Source organism: Carcharodon carcharias, chromosome 5 (assembly GCF_017639515.1).
Source record: "Carcharodon carcharias isolate sCarCar2 chromosome 5, sCarCar2.pri, whole genome shotgun sequence".
NCBI lineage: Eukaryota > Metazoa > Chordata > Chondrichthyes > Lamniformes > Lamnidae > Carcharodon > Carcharodon carcharias.
In genome coordinates, this window is record NC_054471.1 from 159,220,694 (window position 1) to 159,243,665 (window position 22,972).

Below are 22,972 nucleotides of genomic sequence, written 5' to 3' on the forward strand. Positions count from 1 at the left end.
CGTGAGAGAGAGAGAGGGAGCGTGCGTGAGAGAGAGAGAGGTGGAGCGTGAGAGAGAGAGGGTGCTTGCGTGAGAGAGAGAGGAGAGCGTGTGAGAGAGAGAGAGAGGGAGCGTGAGAGAGAGGGAGCGTGCATGAGAGAGATGGAGCATGCGTGAGAGAGAGGGAGAGGGAGCGTGAGAGAGAGAGAGAGAGTGCGTGCGTGAGAGAGAGAGAGAGAGGGAGAGAGGGAGCATGTAAGAGAGAGAGAGGGAGTGTGAGTGAGAGAGAGAGAAAGGGAGCGTGAGAGAGAGAGGGAGAGAGAGGGAGCGTGCGTGAGAGAGAGAGAGGGTGGGTGAGAGAGAGAGAGAGGGAGCGTGAGAGAGAGAGGGAGCATGCATGAGAGACAGGGAGCGTGACAGAGAGAGAGAGAGAGAGAGAGGGAGCGTGCGTGAGAGAGAGAGAGGTGGAGCGTGAGAGAGAGAGGGTGCGTGCGTGAGAGAGAGAGGAGAGCGTGTGAGAGAGAGAGAGAGGGAGCATGTGAGTGAGAGAGAGGGAGCGTGCGTGAGAGAGAGAGGGAGCGTGCGTGAGAGAGAGAGAGAGGGAGCGTGAGAGAGAGAGAGAGCGTGCGTGAGAGAGAGAGAGAGAGGGAGCGTGAGAGAGAGAGAGAGCGTGAGAGAGAGAGAGAGAGGGAGAGAGGGAGCGTGCGTGAGAGAGAGAGAGAGGGAGCATGTGAGAGAGAGAGAGGGAGTGTGAGTGAGAGAGAGAGAAAGGGAGTGTGAGAGAGAGAGGGAGAGAGAGGGAGCGTGCGTGAGAGAGGGGGCGGGTGAGAGAGAGAGAGAGAGAGGGAGCGTGAGAGAGAGAGGGAGCATGCGTGAGAGACAGAGAGGGAGCATGCATGAGAGAGAGAGAGGGAGCGTGCGTGAGAGAGAGAGAGAGAGAGGGAGCGTGCGAGAGAGAGAGTGAGGGAGCGTGCGTGGGAGAGAGAAAGGGAGCATGAGAGAGAGAGAGAGGGAGCATGCGTGAGAGACAGAGAGAGAGGGAGCGTGACAGAGAGAGAGAGAGAGAGCGTGCGTGAGAGAGAGGAGCGTGAGAGAGAGAGAGGGAGCGTGAGAGAGAGAGAGAGGGAGCGTGCGTGAGAGAGAGAGAGAGAGGGAGCGTGCGTGAGAGAGAGAGAGGTGGAGCGTGAGAGAGAGAGGGTGCGTGCGTGAGAGAGAGGAGAGCGTGTGTGAGAGAGAGAGAGAGGGAGCGTGAGAGAGAGAGAGTGCGTGCGTGAGAGAGAGAGAGAGCGTGAGAGAGAGAGAGAGGGAGAGAGGGAGCATGTGAGAGAGAGAGAGGGAGTGTGAGTGAGAGAGAGAGAAAGGGAGCGTGAGAGAGAGAGGGAGAGAGAGGGAGCGTGCGTGAGAGAGAGAGAGAGAGAGGGAGCGTGCATGAGAGAGAGAGAGGGAGCGTGCGTGGGAGAGAGAAAGGGAGCATGAGAGAGAGAGAGAGGGAGCGTGCGTGAGAGAGAGAGAGAGGGAGCATGTGAGAGAGAGAGGGAGTGTGAGTGAGAGAGAGAGAAAGGGAGCGTGAGAGAGAGAGGGAGAGAGGGAGTGTGCGTGAGAGAGAGAGAGAGGGCGGGTGAGAGAGAGAGAGGGAGCGTGCGTGAGAGAGAGAGAGAGGGAGCGTGCGTGAGAGAGAGAGAGGGTGCGTGAGAGAGAGAGAGAGGGAGCGTGAGAGCGAGAGAGAGAGAGGGAGCGTGAGAGAGGGAGAGAGAGAGAGGGCGCATGAGAGAGAGGCAGCGTGCGTGAGAGAGAGAGAGAGGGAGCGTGTGTGAGAGAGAGAGAGGGAGCGTGCGTGAGAAAGAGAGAGAGAGGGAGCGTGAGAGAGGAAGCGTGTGAGAGAGAGAGAGGGAGTGTGCGTGAGAGAGAGAGAGGGAGCGTGCATGAGAGAGAGAGGTAGCGTGCGTGAGAGAGAGAGGGAGCGTGAGAGAGAGGGAGAGAGTGAGGGAGCGTGCGTGAGAGAGAAAGGGAGCATGAGAGAGAGAGAGGGAGCGTGCGTGAGAGAGAGAGAGGGTGCGTGAGAGACAGAGAGGGAGCGTGACAGAGAGAGAGAGAGAGAGGGACCGTGACAGAGAGAGAGAGAGAGAGAGCGTGTGTGAAAGAGAGAGAGAGGGAGCGTAAGAGAGAGAGAGAGGGAGCATGCGTGAGAGACAGAGAGAGAGGGAGCGTGAGAGAGAGAGAGAGAGAGAGAGAGCGTGCGTGAGAGAGAGAGAGGAGCGTGAAAGAGAGAGAGAGGGAGCGTGAGAGAGAGAGAAAGGGAGCGCGCGTGAGAGAGAGAAAGGGAGCGTGCGTGAGAGAGAGAGAGAGCGTGCGTGAGAGAGAGAGAGGGAGCGTGCGTGAGAGAGAGAGAGATGGAGCGTGCGTGAGAGAGAGGAGCATGAAAGAGAGAGAGAGGGAGCGTGAGAGAGAGAGAAAGGGAGCGCGCGTGAGAGAGAGAAAGGGAGCGTGTGTGAGAGAGAGAGAGGGAGCGTGCGTGAGAGAGAGAAAGAGGGAGCGTGCGTGAGAGAGAGAGAGAGGGAGCGTGCGTGAGAGAGAGAGAGAAAGCGTGAGAGAGAGGGAGCGTATGTGAGAGAGAGAAAGAGAGGGAGCGTGCATGTGAGAGAGAGAGAGAGGGTGTGTGCATGAGAGAGAGAGAGAGTGAGCGTGCATGAGAGAGAGAGAAGGAGCGTGCGAGAGAGAGAAAGGGGGCGTGCGTGAGAGAGAGAGGGGGCGTGCGTGAGAGAGAGGGAGCATGCATGAGAGAGAGAGAAGGAGCGTGCGAGAGGGAGAGAGAGGGGGTTTGCGTGAGAGAGAGAGAGGGAGCATGCGTAAGAGAGAGGGAGCATGCGTAAGAGAGAGGAAGCGAGCATGAGAGAGAGAGGGAGCGTGCGTGAGAGAGAGTGGGAGCGTGAGAGAGAGAGAGAGAGAGTGCGTGCGTGTGAGAGAGAGAGAGAGAGGGAGCGTGAGAGAGAGAGAGAGAGGGAGAGAGGGAGCGTGCGTGAGAGAGAGAGAGAGGGAGCATGTGAGAGAGAGAGAGGGAGTGTGAGTGAGAGAGAGAGAAAGGGAGTGTGAGAGAGAGAGGGAGAGAGAGGGAGCGTGCGTGAGAGAGGGGGCGGGTGAGAGAGAGAGAGAGAGAGAGAGGGAGCGTGAGAGAGAGAGGGAACATGCGTGAGAGACAGAGAGGGAGCATGCATGAGAGAGAGAGAGGGAGCGTGCGTGAGAGAGAGAGAGAGAGGGAGCGTGCGAGAGAGAGAGTGAGGGAGCGTGCGTGGGAGAGAGAAAGGGAGCATGAGAGAGAGAGAGAGGGAGCGTGCGTGAGAGAGAGCGAGAGAGGGAGCCTGAGAGAGAGAGAGAGGGAGCATGCGTGAGAGACAGAGAGAGAGGGAGCGTGACAGAGAGAGAGAGAGAGAGCGTGCGTGAGAGAGAGGAGCGTGAGAGAGAGAGAGGGAGCGTGAGAGAGAGAGAGAGGGAGCGTGCGTGAGAGAGAGAGAGAGAGGGAGCGTGCGTGAGAGAGAGAGAGGTGGAGCGTGAGAGAGAGAGGGTGCGTGCGTGAGAGAGAGAGGAGAGCGTGTGTGAGAGAGAGAGAGAGGGAGCGTGAGAGAGAGAGAGAGTGCGTGCGTGAGAGAGAGAGAGAGAGCGTGAGAGAGAGAGAGAGGGAGAGAGGGAGCATGTGAGAGAGAGAGGGAGTGTGAGTGAGAGAGAGAGAAAGGGAGCGTGAGAGAGAGAGGGAGAGAGAGGGAGCGTGCGTGAGAGAGAGAGAGAGAGGGCGGGTGAGAGAGAGAGAGAGGGAGCGTGAGAGAGAGAGGGAGCATGCGTGAGAGACAGAGAGGGAGCTTGACAGAGAGAGAGAGAGAGGGAACATGCGTGAGAGAGAGAGGGAGCGTGAGAGAGAGAGAGAGAGGGAGTGTGAGAGAGAGAGAGAGGGAGCGTGCGTGAGAGAGAGAGAAGGAGCGTGCGAGAGAGAGAGGGGTCGTGCGTGAGAGAGAGAGGGAGCATGCGTGAGAGGGAGCGTGCGTGAGAGAGAGAGAGAGGGAGGGTGCGTGAGAGAGAGAGAGAGAGGGAGCGTGCGTGAGAGAGGGAGAGAGAGGGACCGTGCGTGAGAGAGAGAGAAGGAGCGTGCGAGAGAGAGAGAGAGGGGGCGTGCGTGAGAGAGAGAGGGAGCATGCGTGAGAGGGAGCGTGCGTGAGAGAGAGAGAGAGAGGGAGGATGCGTGAGAGAGAGAGAGAGGGAGCGTGAGAGAGAGAGAGGGAGCGTGCGTGAGAGAGGGAGAGAGAGGGAGCGTGCGTGAGAGAGAGAGAGAGGGAGCGTGAGAGAGAGACAGAGAGAGAGAATGCGTGAGAGAGAGAGGGAGAGAGGGAGTGTGCGTGAGAGAGAGAGAGAGGGCGGGTGAGAGAGAGAGAGGGAGCGTGCGTGAGAGAGAGAGAGAGGGAGCGTGCGTGAGAGAGAGAGAGGGTGCGTGAGAGAGAGAGAGAGGGAGCGTGAGAGCGAGAGAGAGAGAGGGAGCGTGAGAGAGGGAGAGAGAGAGAGGGCGCATGAGAGAGAGGCAGCGTGCGTGAGAGAGAGAGAGAGGGAGCGTGTGTGAGAGAGAGAGAGGGAGCGTGCGTGAGAAAGAGAGAGAGAGGGAGCGTGAGAGAGGGAGCGTGTGAGAGAGAGAGAGGGAGTGTGCGTGAGAGAGAGAGAGGGAGCGTGCATGAGAGAGAGAGGTAGCGTGCGTGAGAGAGAGAGAGGGAGCGTGAGAGAGAGGGAGAGAGTGAGGGAGCGTGCGTGAGAGAGAAAGGGAGCTTGAGAGAGAGAGAGGGAGCGTGCGTGAGAGAGAGAGAGGGTGCGTGAGAGACAGAGAGGGAGCGTGACAGAGAGAGAGAGAGAGAGGGACCGTGACAGAGAGAGAGAGAGAGAGAGCGTGTGTGAAAGAGAGAGAGAGGGAGCGTAAGAGAGAGAGAGAGGGAGCATGCGTGAGAGACAGAGAGAGAGGGAGCGTGAGAGAGAGAGAGAGCGTGCGTGAGAGAGAGAGAGGAGCGTGAAAGAGAGAGAGAGGGAGCGTGAGAGAGAGAGAAAGTGAGCGCGCGTGAGAGAGAGAAAGGGAGCGTGCGTGAGAGAGAGAGAGAGCGTGCGTGAGAGAGAGAGAGGGAGCGTGCGTGAGAGAGAGAGAGATGGAGCGTGCGTGAGAGAGAGGAGCATGAAAGAGAGAGAGAGGGAGCGTGAGAGAGAGAGAAAGGGAGCGCGCGTGAGAGAGAGAAAGGGAGCGTGTGTGAGAGAGAGAGAGGGAGCGTGCGTGAGAGAGAGAGAGAGGGAGCGTGCGTGAGAGAGAGAGAGAGGGAGCGTGCGTGAGAGAGAGAGAGAAAGCGTGAGAGAGAGGGAGCGTATGTGAGAGAGAGAAAGAGAGGGAGCGTGCATGTGAGAGAGAGAGAGAGAGGGTGTGTGCATGAGAGAGAGAGAGTGAGTGTGCATGAGAGAGAGAGAAGGAGCGTGCGAGAGAGAGAAAGGGGGCGTGCGTGAGAGAGAGAGGGGGCGTGCGTGAGAGAGAGAGAGGGGGAGCATGCGTGAGAGAGAGAGAGGGAGCATGCGTGTGAGAGAGAGAGAGAGGGAGGGTGCGTGAGAGAGAGAGGGAGCGTGAGAGAGAGGGAGCGTGCGTGAGAGAGAGAGGGAACGTGCGTGAGAGAGAGAGAGAGGGAGCGTGAGAGAGAGAGAGAGCGTGCGTGAGAGAGAGAGAGAGCGTGAGAGAGAGAGAGAGCATGCGTGAGAGAGAGAGAGGGAGAGGGAGCGCGCATGAGAGAGAGAGGCTGCGTGCGTGTGAGAGAGAGAGAGAGGGTGCGTGCATGAGAGAGAGAGAGAGTGAGCGTGAGTGAGAGAGAGAGAGCGAGGGTGCGTGAGAGAGAGAGAGGGAGCGTGAGAGAAAGAGAGGGAGCGTGAGAGAGAGAGAGAGGGAGCGTGCGTGAGGGAGAGAGAGAGGGAGCATGTGAGAGAGAGAGAGGGAGTGTGAGTGAGAGAGAGAGGGCGTGAGAGAGAGAGAGGGAGTGTGAGTGAGAGAGAGAGTGTGCGTGAGAGAGAGAGAGGGAGCGTGCGTGAGAGACAGATAGAGGGAGCATGAGACAGAGAGAGAGAGGGAGTGTGAGAGAGAGAGGGATCGTGCGTGAGAGAGAGAGAGAGGGAGCGTGAGAGAGAGAGAGAGGGAGCGTGTGTGAGAGAGAGAGAGAGAGGGAGCGTGCGTGTGAGAGAGAGAGAGAGAGGGAGCGTGCGTGAGAGAGAGAGAGAGGGAGCGTGCGTGAGAGAGAGAGAGGGAGCGTGCGTGAGAGAGAGGGAGCGTGCGTGTGAGAGAGAGAGAGAGAGAGGGAACATGCTTGAGAGAGAGAGAGAGGGAGAGGGAGCGTGCGTGAGAGAGAAAGAGAGAGAGAGGCACCGTGCGTGAGAGAGAGAATGAGGCAGCGTGCGTGAGAGAGAGAGAGGGAACGTGCATGAGAGAGAGAGAGAGGGAGAGGGCGCGTGAGAGAGAGAGAGCATGTGTGAGAGAGAGAGCGTACGTGAGAGAGAGAGGGAGCGTGCGTGAGAGAGAGAGAGGGAGCATGCGTGAGAGAGAGGGAGCGTGCGTGAGAGAGAGGGAGCGTGAGAGAGAGAGAGAGAGGCAGCGTGCGTGAGAGAGAGAGAGAGGGAGCGTGAGAGAGGGAGAGAGAGAGAGGGCGCATGAGAGAGAGGCAGCGTGCGTGAGAGAGAGAGAGAGAGGGAGCGTGTGTGAGAGAGAGAGGGAGTGTGCGTGAGAGAGAGAGAGAGAGGGAGCGTGCATGAGAGAGAGAGAGAGAGGTAGCGTGCGTGAGAGAGAGAGAGGGAGCGTGAGAGAGAGGGAGAGAGTGAGGGAGCGTGCGTGAGAGAGAAAGGGAGCATGAGAGAGAGAGAGAGAGGGAGCGTGCGTGAGAGAGAGAGAGAGAGGGAGCGTGAGAGACAGAGAGGGAGCGTGACACAGAGAGAGAGAGAGAGTGACCGTGACAGAGAGAGAGAGAGAGAGCGTGTGTGAAAGAGAGAGAGAGGGAGTGTAAGAGAGAGAGAGAGGGAGCATGCGTGAGAGACACAGAGAGAGGGAGCGTGAGAGAGAGAGAGAGAGAGAGAGAGCGTGCGTGAGAGAGAGAGAGAGATGGAGCGTGCGTGAGAGAGAGAGAGGAGCGTGAAAGAGAGAGAGAGGGAGCGTGAGAGAGAGAGAAAGGGAGCGTGCGTGAGAGAGAGAGAGGGAGCGTGCGTGAGAGAGAGAGAGAGGGTGCGTGCATGAGAGAGAGAGTGAGCGTGCATGAGAGAGAGAGAAGGAGCGTGCGAGAGAGAGAAAGGGGGCGTGCGTGAGAGAGAGAGGGGGTGTGCGTGAGAGAGAGAGAGGGGGAGCATGCGTGAGAGATAGAGAGGGAGCATGCGTGAGAGAGAGAGAGGGAGCATGCGTGAGAGAGAGAGAGAGAGAGCGTGCGTGAGAGAGAGGGAGCGTGCGTGAGAGAGAGAGAGGGAGCATGCGTGAGAGAGAGAGAGCGTGAGAGAGAGAGAGAGAGCATGCGTGAGAGAGAGAGAGAGGGAGCGCGCATGAGAGAGAGAGAGGGTGCGTGCGTGAGAGAGAGAGGGTGCGTGCATGAGAGAGAGAGAGAGTGAGCGTGAGTGAGAGAGAGAGAGGGAGGGTGCGTGAGAGAGAGAGAGGGAGCGTGAGAGAGAGAAAGTTTGGGAGCGTGAGAGAGAGGGAGCGTGCGTGAGGGAGAGAGAGAGGGAGCATGTGAGAGAGAGAGAGGGAGTGTGAGTGAGAGAGAGGGAGTGTGAGTGAGAGAGAGAGAGAGGGAGCGAGAGAGAGAGAGCGTGCGTGAGTGAGAGAGAGTGTGCGTGAGAGAGAGAGAGAGGGAGCGTGCGTGAGAGACAGATAGAGGGAGCATGAGACAGAGAGAGAGAGGGAGCGTGAGAGAGAGAGGGATCGTGCGTGAGAGAGAGAGAGAGAGAGGGAGCGTGAGAGACAGAGACAGGGAGCGTGCGTGAGAGAGAGAGAGAGAGAGGGAGCATGTGTGAGAGACAGAGAGAGGGAGCGTGTGTGAGAGAGAGAGAGAGAGGGAGCGTGCGTGAGAGAGAGAGAGAGAGGGAGTGTGCGTGAGAGAGAGAGAGGGAGCGTGCGTGAAAGAGAGAGAGAGAGGGAGCGTGCGTGAGAGAGAGAGGGAGCGTGCGTGAGAGAGAGGGAGCGTGTGTGTGAGAGAGAGAGAGAGAGGGAGCATGCTTGAGAGAGAGAGAGAGGGAGAGGGAGCGTGCGTGAGATAGAAAGAGAGAGAGAGGCACCTTGCGTGAGAGAGAGAATGAGGCAGCGTGCGTGAGAGAGAGAGAGGGAACGTGCATGAGAGACAGAGAGAGGGAGAGGGCGCGTGAGAGAGAGAGAGAGCATGTGTGAGAGAGAGAGCGTACATGAGAGAGAGAGCGTACGTGAGAGAGAGAGTGTGCGTGAGAGAGAGGGAGAGAGAGCGTGCGTGAGAGAGGGAGCGTGCGTGAGAGAGGGAGCGTGCGTGAGAGAGAGAGAGAGGGAGCATGTGTGAGAGAGAGAGAGAGGGAGCGTGCGTGAGAGAGAGGGAGCGTGAGAGAGAGAGAGAGAGAGGCAGCGTGCTTGAGAGAGAGAGAGAGGGAGCGTGAGAGAGGGAGAGAGAGAGAGGGCGCATGAGAGAGAGGCAGCGTGCGTGCGAGAGAGAGAGATGGAGCGTGCGTAAGAGAGAGAGAGAGAGGGAGCGTGAGAGAGAGGGAGCGTGTGAGAGAGAGAGAGAGGGAGCGTGCGTGAGAGAGAGAGAGGGAGCGTGCATGAGAGAGAGTGAGGGAGCGTGCGTGAGAGAGAAAGGGAGCATGAGAGAGAGAGAGGGAGGGAGCGTGCGTGACAGAGAGAGAGAGGGAGCGTGACAGAGAGAGAGGGAGCGTGAGAGAGAGAGAGGGAGCGTGCGTGAGAGTGGGAGAGAGAGGGAGCGTGCGTGAGAGAGAGAGAGAGGGAGCATGTGAGAGAGAGAGAGGGAGTGTGAGTGAGAGAGAGAGAGCGTGCGTGAGTGAGAGACCGTGCGTGAGAGAGAGAGAGAGGGAGCGTGCGTGAGAGACAGATAGAGGGAGCATGAGACAGAGAGAGAGGGAGCGTGAGAGAGAGAGAGAGAGAGGGATCGTGCGTGAGAGAGAGAGAGAGGGAGCGTGAGAGAGAGAGAGAGAGGGAGAGTGCGTGAGAGAGAGAGGGAGCGTGAGAGACAGAGAGAGGGAGCGTGTGTGAGAGAGAGAGAGAGAGAGGGAGCATGCGTGAGAGACAGAGAGAGAGGGAGCGTGAGAGAGAGAGAGGGAGCATGCGTGAGAGAGAGAGAGGGGGCGTGCGTGAGAGAGAGATGGAGCGTGAGAGAGAGAGAGAGCGTGCGTGAGAGAGAGAGAGAGAGGTAGCGTGTGTGAGAGAGAGAGAGGGAGCGTTTGTGAGAGAGGGAGCGTGAGAGAGAGAGAGGGAGCGTGCGTGAGAGAGAGAGAGGGTGCGTGCATGTGAGAGAGAGAGTGAGTGTGCGTGAGAGAGAGAGAGAGGGAGCGTGCGTGAGAGAGAGAGAGAGAGCGTGAGAGAGAGAGAGAGAGAGCGTGAGAGAGAGAGAGAGGGAGCGTGAGAGAGAGAGAAAGAGAGGTAACGTGCCTGAGAGAGAGAGAGAGGGAGCGTGAGAGAGAGAGAGGGAGCATGCGTGAGAGCGAGAGAGAGAGAGAGGGAGAGTGCATGAGAGCGAGAGAGAGGGAGCGTGCGTGAGAAGGAGAGAGAGAGGGAGCGTGCGTGAGAGAGAGAGAGAGGCAGCGTGAGAGAGAGAGAGAGCGTGAGAGAGAGCGGGAGCGTGAGAGAGAGAGGGAGCGTGCGTGAGAGAGAGAGAGGGTGCGTGCGTGTGAGAGAGAGAGAGGGTGCGTGCATGAGAGAGAGAGAGAGTGAGTGTGTGTGAGAGAGAGAGAGAGCGTGAGAGAGAGAGAGGGAGCGTGAGAGAGAGAGAGAGAGGTAACGTGCCTGAGAAAGAGAGAGAGGGAGCGTGAGAGAGAGAGAGGGAGAGAGGGAGCGTGCGTGAGTGCGAGAGAGAGAGGGAGCGTGCGTGAGAGAGAGAGAGAGGCAGCGTGAGAGAGGGAGCGTGAGAGAGAGAGTGTGCATGAGAGAGAGAAAGAGAGAGGTAGCATGCGTGAGAGAGAGAGAGAGGGAGCGTGAGAGAGAGAGAGAGGGTGCATGCATGAGAGAGAGAGAGCGTGAGAGAGAGAGAGAGGGAGCGTGAGAGAGAGAAAGAGAGGGAGCGTGAGAGAGAGAGAGAGGGAGCGTGCGTGAGAGAGAGAGAGGGTGCGTGCATGTGAGAGAGAGAGAGAGGGTGCGTGCATGAGAGAGAGAGTGAGTGTGCGTGAGAGAGAGGGAGAGGGAGTGTGCGTGAGAGAGAGAGAGAGCGTGAGAGAGAGAGAGAGAGAGCGTGAGAGAGAGAGAGGGAGCGTGAGAGAGAGAGAGAGAGAGGTAACGTGCCTGAGAGAGAGAGAGAGAGGGAGCGTGAGAGAGAGAGAGGGAGAGTGCATGAGAGCGAGGGAGAGGGAGCGTGCGTGAGAAGGAGAGAGAGAGGGAGCGTGCGTGAGAGAGAGAGAGAGGCAGCGTGAGAGAGAGAGAGCGTGAGAGAGAGAGGGAGCGTGCGTGAGAGAGTGAGGGAGCGTTTGTGAGGGAGGGAGCGTGAGAGAGAGAGAGGGAGCGTGCGTGAGAGAGAGAGGGTGCGTGCGTGTGAGAGAGAGAGAGAGGGTGCGTGCATGAGAGAGAGAGTGAGTGTGTGTGAGAGAGAGAGAGAGGGAGCGTGCGTGAGAGAGAGAGAGAGCGTGAGAGAGAGAGAGGGAGCGTGAGAGAGAGAGAGAGAGGGAGCGTGAGAGAGAGAGAGGGAGCATGCGTGAGAACGAAAGAGAGAGAGAGGGAGCGTGCGTGAGTGCGAGAGAGAGAGGGAGCGTGCGTGAGAGCGAGAGGGAGCGTGCGTGAGAGTGAGAGAGAGGGAGCGTGCGTGAGAGAGAGAGAGGCAGCGTGAGAGAGGGAGCGTGAGAGAGAGAGTGTGCATGAGAGAGAGAAAGAGAGAGGTAGCATGCGTGAGAGAGAGAGAGAGGGAGCGTGAGAGAGAGAGAGAGGGTGCATGCGTGAGAGAGAGAAAGAGAGGGAGCGTGAGAGAGAGAGAGAGGGAGCGTGCGTGAGAGAGAGAGGGAGCATGTGAGAGAGAGAGAGGGAGTGTGAGTGAGAGAGAGAGAGCGTGTGTGAGTGAGAGAGCGTGTGTGAGAGAGAGAGAGGGAGCGTGCGTGAGAGACAGGTAGAGGGAGCATGAGACAGAGAGAGAGAGGGAGCGTGAGAGAGAGAGAGAGAGAGGGATCGTACGTGAGAGAGAGAGAGAGGGAGCGTGAGAGAGAGAGAGAGAGGGAGAGTGCGTGAGAGAGAGAGAGAGGGAGCGTGAGAGACAGAGAGAGGGAGCGTGTGTGAGAGAGAGAGAGAGAGGGAGCATGCGTGAGAGACAGAGAGAGAGGGAGCGTGAGAGAGAGAGAGGGAGCATGCGTGAGAGAGAGGGGGCGTGCGTGAGAGAGATGGAGCGTGAGAGAGAGAGAGAGCGTGCTTGAGAGAGAGAGAGAGGTAGCGTGCGTGAGAGAGAGAGGGGGAGCGTTTGTGAGAGAGGGAGCGTGAGAGAGAGAGAGGGAGCGTGCGTGAGAGAGAGAGGGTGCGTGCATGTGAGAGAGAGAGGGTGCGTGCATGAGAGAGAGAGAGTGAGTGTGCGTGAGAGAGAGAGAGAGGGAGCGTGCGTGAGAGAGAGAGAGAGAGCGTGAGAGAGAGAGAGAGAGAGCGTGAGAGAGAGAGAGAGGGAGCGTGAGAGAGAGAGAGAGGGAGCGTGAGAGAGAGAGAGAGAGAGGTAACGTGCCTGAGAGAGAGAGAGAGGGAGCGTGAGAGAGAGAGAGGGAGCATGCGTGAGAGCGACAGAGAGAGAGAGGGAGAGTGCATGAGAGCGAGAGAGAGGGAGCGTGCGTGAGAAGGAGAGAGGGAGCGTGCGTGAGAGAGAGAGAGGCAGCGTGAGAGAGAGAGAGAGCGTGAGAGAGAGAGGGAGCGTGAGAGAGAGAGGGAGCGTGCGTGAGAGAGAGAGGGAGCGTTTGTGAGAGAGGGAGCGTGAGAGAGAGAGAGGGAGCGTGCGTGAGAGAGAGAGAGGGTGCGTGCGTGTGAGAGAGAGAGAGAGGGTGCGTGCATGAGAGAGAGAGAGAGTGAGTGTGTGTGAGAGAGAGAGAGAGCGTGAGAGAGAGAGAGGGAGCGTGAGAGAGAGAGAGAGGTAACGTGCCTGAGAGAGAGGGAGCGTGAGAGAGAGAGAGGGAGCATGCGTGAGAACGAGAGAGAGAGAGAGGGAGCATGCGTGAGAGCGAGAGAGAGGGAGCGTGCGTGAGAGTGAGAGAGAGGGAGCATGCGTGAGAGAGAGAGGCAGCGTGAGAGAGGGAGCGTGAGAGAGAGAGTGTGCATGAGAGAGAGAAAGAGAGAGGTAGCATGCGTGAGAGAGAGAGAGAGGGAGCGTGAGAGAGAGAGAGAGGGTGCATGCGTGAGAGAGCGTGAGAGAGAGAGAGAGGGAGCGTGAGAGAGAGAAAGAGAGGGAGCGTGAGAGAGAGAGGGAGCGTGCGTGAGAGAGAGAGAGAGGGAGCATGTGAGAGAGAGAGAGGGAGTGTGAGTGAGAGAGAGCGTGCGTGAGTGAGAGAGAGAGCGTGCGTGAGAGAGAGAGAGAGGGAGCGTGCGTGAGAGACAGATAGAGGGAGCATGAGACAGAGAGAGAGAGGGAGCGTGAGAGAGAGAGAGAGAGAGGGATCGTGCGTGAGAGAGAGAGAGAGGGAGCGTGAGAGAGAGAGAGAGGGAGAGTGCGTGAGAGAGAGAGAGAGAGGGAGCGTGAGAGACAGAGAGAGGGAGCGTGTGTGAGAGAGAGAGAGAGAGGGAGCATGCGTGAGAGACAGAGAGAGAGGGAGCGTGCGTGAGAGAGAGAGAGGGTGCGTGCATGTGAGAGAGAGAGAGAGGATGCGTGCATGAGAGAGAGAAAGAGTGAGTGTGCGTGAGAGAGAGAGAGAGGGAGCGTGCGTGAGAGAGAGAGAGAGCGTGAGAGAGAGAGAGCGTGAGAGAGAGAGAGGGAGCGTGAGAGAGAGAGAGAGAGAGGTAACGTGCCTGAGAGAGAGAGAGAGGGAGCGTGAGAGAGAGAGAGGGAGAGTGCATGAGAGCGAGAGAGAGGGAGCGTGCGTGAGATAGAGAGGGAGTGTGCGTGAGAGAGAGAGGGAGCGTGCGTGAGAGAGAGAGGGAGCATGAGAGAGAGTGAGAGGGGGAGCGTGTGTGACAGAGAGAGAGAGAGAGAGGGAGCGTGAGAGAGAGAGAGAGAGAGAGGGAGCGTGCGTGAAAGAGAGAGAGAGGGAGCGTGAGAGAGAGAGAGAGGGAGCGTGCGTGAGAGCGAGAGAGAAAGGGAGTGTGCGTAAGAGAGAGAGAGGGAGCGTGCGTGAGAGAAAGAGGGATCGTGCGTGAGAGAGAGTGAGAGAGAGAGTGAGAGGGAGCATGAGGGAGAGGGAGAGGGAGAGGGAGCATGCGTGAGAGACAGAGAGAGAGGGAGTGTGAGACATAGAGAGGGAGCGTGCTTGAGAGAGAGAGAGGGAGCGTGAGAGAGAGAGAGAGAGCGCGTGCGTGAGAGAGAGAGAGAGAGGGAGCGTGCGTGAGAGAGACAGGAGCGTGAGAGAGAGAGAGAGAGAGAGGGAGCATGAGAGAGAGAGAGAGGGAGTGTGCATGAGAGAGAGAGAGGGAGCGTGCGTGAGAGAGAGAGAGGGAGCGTGCGTGAGAGAGAGAGAGGGAGCGTGCGTGAGAGAGAGAGAGAGGGATCATGCGTGAGAGAGAGAGAGCGTGAGAGAGAGAGAGAGAGGGAGCGTGCGTGAGAGCGAGAGAGAGACAGAGGGAACGTGTGAGAGAGAGAGAGGGAGCGTGCGTGAGAGAGAGAGAGAGAGAAAGAGGGAGCGTGCATGAGAGAGACAGAGAGGGAGCATGCGTGAGAGGGAGAGAGAGGGAGCGTGAGAGAGGGAGCGTGCGAGTGAGAGAGCGTGCGTGAGAGAGAGAGAGAGTGTGCGTGAGAGAGAGAGGGAGCGTGCGTGAGAGGGAGAGAGAGAGGGAGCGTGCGTGAGAGGGAGAGAGAGAGGGAGCGTGCGTGAGAGGGAGAGAGAGAGGGAGCGTGAGAGAGAGAGAGAGGGAGCGTGGGAGAGAGAGAGAGAGAGGGAGCGTGAGAGAGAGAGAGAGAGAGGGAGCGTGCGTGAGAGAGAGAGAGAGGGAGCGTGAGAGAGAGAGAGAGGGTGCATGCGTGAGAGAGCGTGAGAGAGAGAGAGAGGGAGCGTGAGAGAGAGAAAGAGAGGGAGCGTGAGAGAGAGAGAGAGGGAGCGTGCGTGAGAGAGAGAGAGAGGGAGCATGTGAGAGAGAGAGAGGGAGTGTGAGTGAGAGAGAGCGTGCGTGAGTGAGAGAGAGAGCGTGCGTGAGAGAGAGAGAGAGGGAGCGTGCGTGAGAGACAGATAGAGGGAGCATGAGACAGAGAGAGAGAGGGAGCGTGAGAGAGAGAGAGAGAGAGAGGGATCGTGCGTGAGAGAGAGAGAGAGGGAGCGTGAGAGAGAGAGAGAGGGAGAGTGCGTGAGAGAGAGAGAGAGAGGGAGCGTGAGAGACAGAGAGAGGGAGCGTGTGTGAGAGAGAGAGAGAGGGAGCATGCGTGAGAGACAGAGAGAGAGGGAGCGTGCGTGAGAGAGAGAGAGGGTGCGTGCATGTGAGAGAGAGAGAGAGGGTGCGTGCATGAGAGAGAGAAAGAGTGAGTGTGCGTGAGAGAGAGAGAGAGGGAGCGTGCGTGAGAGAGAGAGAGAGCGTGAGAGAGAGAGAGCGTGAGAGAGAGAGAGGGAGCGTGAGAGAGAGAGAGAGAGGTAACGTGCCTGAGAGAGAGAGACAGGGAGCGTGAGAGAGAGAGAGGGAGAGTGCATGAGAGCGAGAGAGAGGGAGCGTGCGTGAGGAGAGAGAGAGGGAGCGTGCGTGAGAGAGAGAGAGAGGGAGTGTGCGTGAGATAGAGAGGGAGTGTGCGTGAGAGAGAGAGGGAGCGTGCGTGAGAGAGAGAGGGAGCATGAGAGAGAGTGAGAGGGGGAGCGTGTGTGACAGAGAGAGAGAGAGAGAGGGAGCGTGAGAGAGAGAGAGAGAGAGAGAGGGAGCGTGCGTGAAAGAGAGAGAGAGGGAGCGTGAGAGAGAGAGAGAGGGAGCGTGCGTGAGAGCGAGAGAGAAAGGGAGTGTGCGTGAGAGAGAGAGAGGGAGCGTGCGTGAGAGAAAGAGGGATCGTGCGTGAGAGAGAGTGAGAGAGAGAGTGAGAGGGAGCATGAGGGAGAGGGAGAGGGAGAGGGAGCATGAGTGAGAGACAGAGAGAGAGGGAGTGTGAGACATAGAGAGGGAGCGTGCTTGAGAGAGAGAGAGGGAGCGTGAGAGAGAGAGAGAGAGAGAGCGCGTGCGTGAGAGAGAGAGAGAGGGAGCGTGCGTGAGAGAGACAGGAGCGTGAGAGAGAGAGAGAGAGAGAGGGAGCATGAGAGAGAGAGAGAGGGAGTGTGCATGAGAGAGAGAGAGGGAGCGTGCGTGAGAGAGAGAGAGGGAGCGTGCGTGAGAGAGAGAGAGGGAGCGTGCGTGAGAGAGAGAGAGAGGGATCATGCGTGAGAGAGAGAGAGCGTGAGAGAGAGAGAGAGAGGGAGCGTGCGTGAGAGCGAGAGAGAGACAGAGGGAACGTGTGAGAGAGAGAGAGGGAGCGTGCGTGAGAGAGAGAGAGAGAGAAAGAGGGAGCGTGCATGAGAGAGACAGAGAGGGAGCGTGCGTGAGAGGGAGAGAGAGGGAGCGTGAGAGAGGGAGCGTGCGAGTGAGAGAGCGTGCGTGAGAGAGAGAGAGAGTGTGCGTGAGAGAGAGAGGGAGCGTGCGTGAGAGGGAGAGAGAGAGGGAGCGTGCGTGAGAGGGAGAGAGAGAGGGAGCGTGCGTGAGAGGGAGAGAGAGAGGGAGCGTGAGAGAGAGAGAGAGGGAGCGTGGGAGAGAGAGAGAGAGAGGGAGCGTGAGAGAGAGAGAGAGAGAGGGAGCGTGCGTGAGAGAGAGAGAGGGAGTGTGAGAGAGAGAGAGAGGGAGCGTGCGTGAGAGCTAGAGAGAGAGGGAGCGTGCATGAGAGAGGGAGCGTGCGTGAGAGAGACAGAGAGGGAGCGTGCGTGACAGAGAGAGGCAGCGTGAGAGAGGGAGCGTGAGAGAGAGAGCGTGCGTGAGAGAGAGAGAGCGTGCGTGAGAGAGAGAGAGAGAGAGGGAGCGTGCGTGAGAGAGAGGTAGAGGGAGCATGAGACAGAGAGAGAGAGGGAGCGTGAGAGAGAGAAAGAGGGATCGTGCGTGAGAGAGAGAGAGGGAGCGTGAGAGAGAGAGAGAGAGAGGGAGTGTGCGTGAGAGAGAGAGAGAGAGAGGGAGCTTGAGACAGAGAGGGAGCATGAGACAGAGAGAGGGAACGTGCGTGAGAGAGAGAGAGGGAGTGTGAGAGAGAGAGAGAGAGGGAGCGTGAGAGAGAGAGAGAGAGGGAGCGTGTGTGAGAGAGAGAAAGAGGGAGCGTGCGTGAGAGAGAGAGGGACACCGTGAGAAAGAGAGCGTGAGAGAGAGAGAGGGAGCGTGCGTGCGAGAGAGAGAGCATGAGAGAGAGAGAGCGTGAGAGAGAGAGAGAGGGAACGTGCGTGAGACAGAGAGAGAGAGGGAGCGTGCATGAAAGAGAGAGAGAGGAGCGTGCTTGAGAGAGAGAGAGTGAGAGAGTGAGAGGGAGGGTGAGAGAGAGGGAGCGTGTGTGAGAGAGAGAGAGAGGGTGCGTGCGTGAGAGAGAGAGAGGGAGCGTGAGAGAGAGAGAGAGTGAGCGTGCGTGACAGAGAGAGAGAGAGAGGGAACGTGCGTGAGAGAGAGAGAGAAGGAGCGTGAGAGAGAGATAGGGAGCGTGCATGAGAAAGAGAGAGGGAGCGTGAGAGAGAGGGATCGTGCGTGAGAGAGAGAGAGAGGGAGCGTGAGAGAGAGAGAGAGGGAGTGTGCGTGAGAGAGAGAGGGAGCGTGAGACATAGAGAGGGAGCGTGCTTGAGAGAGAGAGAGGGAGCGTGAGAGAGAGAGAGGGAGCGTGAGAGAGAGAGGAAGCGTGAGAGAGAGAGAGGGAGCGTGAGAGAGAGAGGAAGCGTGAGTGAGAGAGAGAGAGAAGGAGCGCGCGTGAGAGCGGGAGAGAGAGAGAGGGAGCGTGCGTGAGAGAGAGAGAGAGGGAGCGTGAGACAGAGAGAGGGAGCGTGCTTGAGAGAGAGAGGGAGCGTGAGAGAGGGAGCGTGAGAGAGAGCGAGCGTGTGTGAGAGAGAGAGAGCGTGCGTGAGAGAGAGAGAAAGCGTGCGTGAGAGGGAGTGAGAGGGAGCGTGAGAGAGAGAGAGAGAGGGAGCATGGGTGAGAGAGAGAGAGAGCGGGAGCGTGAAAGAGAGAAAGAGGGAGCGTGAGAGAGAGAGGGAGCGTGCATGAGAGAGAGAGAGAGTGCATGAGAGAGAGAGAGAGCGTGAGAGTGAGAGAGAGGGTGCGTGAGAGAGAGAGAGAGGGAGCGTGCGTGAGAGAGGGAGCGTGAGAGAGAGAGAGAGGGAGCGTGCGTGAGAGAGAGAGAGGGAGCGTGCGTGAGAGAGAGAGAGGGAACATGTGAGAGAGAGAGAGGGAGTGTGAGTGAGAGAGAGAGAGAGGGAGCGTGTGAGAGAGAGAGGGAGCGTGCGTGAGAGTGAGAGAGAGAGGGAGCTTGTGAGAAAGAGAGAGGGAGCGTGCATGAGAGAGAGAGAGAGGGAGCGTGCGTGAGAGAGGGAGAGTGCGTGAGAGAGAGAGAGGAAGCGTGCGTGAGAGAGAGAGAGAGGGAGCGTGAGAGAGAGAGAGAGAGGGAGCGTGCGTGAGAGAGAGAGAGAGGGAGTGGGCATGAGAGAGAGAGAGGGAGCGTGCATGAGAAAGAGAGAGAGAGGGAGCGTGCGAGAGACAGAGAGGGAGCGTGCGTGAGAGAGAGAGGGAGCGTGCGTGAGAGAGAGAGGGAGCGTGCGTGAGAGAGAGAGAGAGGGAGGGAGCGTGCGTGAGAGAGAGAGGGAGCTTGAGTGAGAGAGAGAGAGGGAGTGTGCGTGAGAGAGAGAAAGAGAGAGAGGGAGCGTGCATGAGAGAGAGAGAGAGGGAGCGTGAGAGAGAGAGAGAGGGAGCGTGCATGAGAGCGAGAGAGAAAGGGAGTGTGCGTGAGAGAGAGAGAGGGAGCGTGCGTGAGAGAGAGAGAGGGATCGTGCGTGAGAGAGAGTGAGAGAGAGAGTGAGAGGGAGCATGAGAGAGAGGGAGAGGGAGCATGCGTGAGAGACAGAGAGAGAGGGAGCGGGACAGAGAGAGAGAGAGAGCGTGCGTGAGAGAGAGAGGGAGCGTGCGTGAGAGGGAGAGGAGCGTGAGAGAGAGAGAGAGAGAGAGGGAGCGTGAGAGAGAGAGAGAGGGAGTGTGCATGAGAGAGAGAGAGGGAGCGTGCGTGAGAGAGAGAGAGGGAGCGTGCGTGAGAGAGAGGGAGCGTGCGTGAGAGAGAGAGAGAGGGAGCGTGCGTGAGAGAGAGGTAGAGGGAGCATGAGACAGAGAGAGAGAGGGAGCGTGAGAGAGAGAGAAAGAGGGATCGTGCGTGAGAGAGAGAGAGGGAGTGTGAGAGAGAGAGAGGGAGTGTGCGTGAGAGAGAGAGAGAGAGGGAGCGTGAGAGAGAGAGGGAGCATGAGACAAAGAGAGGGAGCGTGCGTGAGAGAGAAAGAGGGAGTGTGAGAGAGAGAGAGAGAGGGAGCGTGAGAGAGAGAGAGGGAGCATGTGTGAGAGAGAGAAAGGGGGAGCGTGCGTGAGAGAGAGGGAGAGTGCGTGAGAGAGAGAGAGGGAGCATGCGTGAGTGAGAGAGGGAGCGTGCGTGAGAGAGAGAGAGAGGGAGCGTGAGAGAGAGATGGAGTGTGCGTGAGAGAGAGAGAGAAAGGGAGCGTGAGAGAGAGATGGAGTGTGCGTGAGAGAGAGAGAGAGAGGGAGTGTGAGAGAGAGAGGGAGCGTGTGTGAGAGAGAGAGGGAGCGTGCGTGAGAGAGAGAGAGAGGGAGCGTGCGTGAGAGAGTGAGAGGGAGCGTGAGAGAGAGAGGGTGCATGAGAAAGAGAGAGAGAGAGAGAAGGAGCGTGCGTGAGAGAGAGAGAGAGAGAGAGAGATGGAGCGTGCGTGAGAGAGAGAGAGAGATGGAGCGTGAGAGAGAGAGAGGGAGCGTGAGAGAGAGAGAGAGGGAGCGTGAGAGAGAGAGAGAGGGAGCATGCGTGAGAGAGAGAGAGAGAGGGGGCGTGCGTGAGAGAGAGAGAGATGGAGCATGAGAGAGAGAGAGAGAGAGAGGGTGCGTGCGTGAGAGAGAGAGAAGGAGAGCGTGTGAGAGAGAGAGAGAGAGGGAGCGTGTGAGAGAGAGAGAGAGAGAGAGGGTGCGTGCGTGTGAGAGAGAGAGAGAGAGGGAGCATGAGAGAGAGAGAGCGTGAGAGAGAGAGAGAGAGAGGGCGGGTGAGAGAGAGAGGGAGCGTGCGTGAGAGAGAGAGAGAGAGAGGGCGGGTGAGAGAGAGAGAGAGAGAGAGAGAGAGGGAGCGTGAGAGAGAGAGGGAGAGGGAGCATGTGAGAGAGAGAGAGGGAGTGTGAGTGAGAGAGAGAAAGGGAGCATGAGAGAGAGAGGGAGAGAGAGAGGGCGGGTGAGAGAGAGAGAGAGAGAGGGAGCGTGAGAGAGAGAGGGAACATGCATGAGAGACCGAGAGAGAGGGAGCGTGACAGAGAGAGAGAGAGGGAACGTACGTGAGAGAGAGAGAGGGAGCGTGCGTCAGAGAGAGAGAGAGGGAGCGTGCGTGAAAGAGAGAGAGAGAGGGGGCGAGCGTGAGAGAGAGAGAGGCAGAGCGGGCGTGAGAGTGAGAGAGAGGGAGCGTGCGTGAGAGAGAGAGAGGCAGAGCGGGCGTGAGAGTGAGAGAGAGGGAGCGTGCGTGAGAGAGAGAGCGAGGGAGCGTGCGTGAGAGAGAGAGAGAGGGAGCGTGCGTGAGAGAGAGAGAGAAGGAGCGTGCGTGAGAGAGAGAGAGAGGGGGCGTGCATGAGAGAGAGAGAGACAGAGCGTGCGTGACAGTGAGAGAGAGGGAGCGTGCGTGAGAGAGAGAGAGAGAGGGAGCGTGTGAGAGAGAGAGAGAGAGAGAGGGTGCGTGCGTGTGAGAGAGAGAGAGAGAGGGAGCATGAGAGAGAGAGAGCGTGAGAGAGAGAGAGAGAGAGGGCGGGTGAGAGAGAGAGGGAGCGTGCGTGAGAGAGAGAGAGAGAGGGCGGGTGAGAGAGAGAGAGAGAGAGAGAGAGAGGGAGCGTGAGAGAGAGAGGGAGAGGGAGCATGTGAGAGAGAGAGAGGGAGTGTGAGTGAGAGAGAGAGAAAGGGAGCATGAGAGAGAGAGGGAGAGAGAGAGGGCGGGTGAGAGAGAGAGAGAGAGAGAGAGGGAGCGTGAGAGAGAGAGGGAACATGCATGAGAGACCGAGAGAGAGGGAGCGTGACAGAGAGAGAGAGAGGGAACGTACGTGTGGGAGAGAGAGGGAGCGTGCGTCAGAGAGAGAGAGGGAGCGTGCGTGAAAGAGAGAGAGAGAGGGGGCGAGCGTGAGAGAGAGAGAGGCAGAGCGGGCGTGAGAGTGAGAGAGAGGGAGCGTGCGTGAGAGAGAGAGGCAGAGCGGGCGTGAGAGTGAGAGAGAGGGAGCGTGCGTGAGAGAGAGAGCGAGGGAGCGTGCGTGAGAGAGAGAGAGAGGGAGCGTGCGTGAGAGAGAGAGAGAAGGAGCGTGCGTGAGAGAGAGAGAGGGGGCGTGCATGAGAGAGAGAGAGACAGAGCGTGCGTGACAGTGAGAGAGAGGGAGCGTGCGTGAGAGAGAGAGAGAGGGAGCATGAGAGAGTGAGATAGGGAGCGTGCATGAGAAAGAGAGAGGGAGTGTGCGTGAGAGAGAGAGAGAGAGGGAGCGTGCGTGTGAGAGAGAGAGAGGGAGCGTGCGTGAGAGAGAGAGGAGCGTGAGAGAGAGAGAGAGAGGGAGCATGAGAGAGAGAGAGAGGGAGCCTGCGTGAGAGAGAGTGGGAACGTGCGTGAGAGAGAGAGAGGGAGCGTGCGTGAGAGAGAGGTGGAGCGTGAGAGAGAGAGAGGGAGTGTGTGAGAGAGAGAGAGAGGGAGCGTGCGTGAGAGAGAGAGAGAGGGAGCGTGCGTGAGAGAGAGAGAGAGAGGGAGCGTGAGAGAGAGAGAGAGAGAGAGAGGGAGCGTGAGAGAGAGAGAGGGAGCGTGCGTGAGAGAGAGAGAGAGGGAGCATGAGAGAGTGAGATAGGGAGCGTGCATGAGAAAGAGAGAGGGAGTGTGCGTGAGAGAGAGAGAGAGAGGGAGCGTGCGTGTGAGAGAGAGAGAGGGAGCGTGCGTGAGAGAGAGAGGAGCGTGAGAGAGAGAGAGAGAGGGAGCATGAGAGAGAGAGAGAGGGAGCCTGCGTGAGAGAGAGTGGGAACGTGCGTGAGAGAGAGAGAGGGAGCGTGCGTGAGAGAGAGGTGGAGCGTGAGAGAGAGAGAGGGAGTGTGTGAGAGAGAGAGAGAGGGAGCGTGTGTGAGAGAGAGAGAGAGGGAGCGTGCGTGAGAGAGAGAGAGAGAGAGAGAGGGAGCGTGTGAGAGAGAGAGAGAGAGAGGGAGCGTGCATGAGAGAGAGAGAGAGAGGGAGCGTGCATGAGAGAGAGGGGGAGCGTGTGAGAGAGAGAGAGTGAGCGTGCGTGAGAGAGAGAGAGGGAGCGTGCGTGAGAGAGAGAGAGCGTGCATGAGAGAGAGAGAGGGAGCGTGCGTGAGAGAGAGAGAGAGAGGGAGCGTGAGAGAGAGAGAGAGAGAGAGAGGGAGCGTGAGAGAGAGAGAGGGAGCGTGCGTGAGAGAGAGAGAGGGAGCATGTGAGAGAGAGAGAGGGAGCATGTGAGAGAGAGAGAGAGGGAGCGTGCGTGAGAGAGAGAGAGAGGGAGCGTGCGTGAGAGAGAGAGAGGGAGCGTGAGAGAGAGAGAGGGAGCGTGCGTGAGAGAGAGAGAGGGAGTGTGCGTGAGATAGAGAGGGAGCGTGCGTGAGAGAGAGAGGGAGCGTGCGTGAGAGAGAGAGGGAGCATGCGTGAGAGAGAGAGCGAGCATGAGAGAGAGTGAGAGGGGGAGCGTGTGTGACAGAGAGAGAGAGAGAGAGAGCGAGCGTGAGAGAGGGAGAGAGAGGGAGCGTGTTTGAGGGAGCGTGAGGGTGCATGAGTGTGTGAGTGCTAGATGGAGATGGAGTCTGTGAGTGTGAGAGGGATGGAGAGTGTATGAGAGAGAGATTATGTGTTTGTGTGGGAGAGAGAGAGAAAGTTTTTTTGTGAGTGTGAGTGTGTGTAAGGGAGCAAGAGTGAGTGTGCATGAGAGAGAGAGTGTGTGTGTGTGTGAGAGAGAGCGTGAGAGTGAGGGAGTATGTTTGAGTGAGAGAGTGCGTGTGAGACAGAGTTTGTAAGAGTGTGTATGAGAGAAAGAGTATGTGTGCGAGAGGGAGAGCGAGGGAGTGCGAGAGGGAGAGCGAGGGAGTGCGAGAGGGAGAGCGAGTGAGTGCGAGAGGGAGAGCGAGTGAGTGCGAGAGGGAGAGCAAGTGAGTGTGCGAGGGAGAGCGAGTGACTATTCCAACAGAATAATGTCAATGTTTTGACAAAAGCTGCAGTCCCTTAACACTTAACAGTGCCCAGTGTCCGTTAGAGTCTGGGTGTCTGTCAGGGCCCAGCGCCTGGTCTTTGTGCCCTGTGTCAGTCAGTGCCCAGTGTTTGTCTGAGCCCAGTGCCTGTCAGAGCCTTGGTACTTGTCAGGGCCCAGAGTCTTTGTGTGCCCAGTGTCAGTCAGTGCCCAATGTCACTCTGTGCTGAATGTCACTCTGTGCCCAGTGTCTGTGCTC

The 22,972-nt window shown here is 58.4% G+C and overlaps 1 protein-coding gene across 1 annotated transcript in view; it reads right to left on the reverse strand.

Annotated features, from left to right (window-relative positions):
• epm2a (EPM2A glucan phosphatase, laforin) overlaps positions 1-22,972 on the reverse strand; it is a 279,188-nt gene that overhangs the window by 255,337 nt on the left and 879 nt on the right. The gene's annotated exons all lie outside the window — the stretch shown is intronic.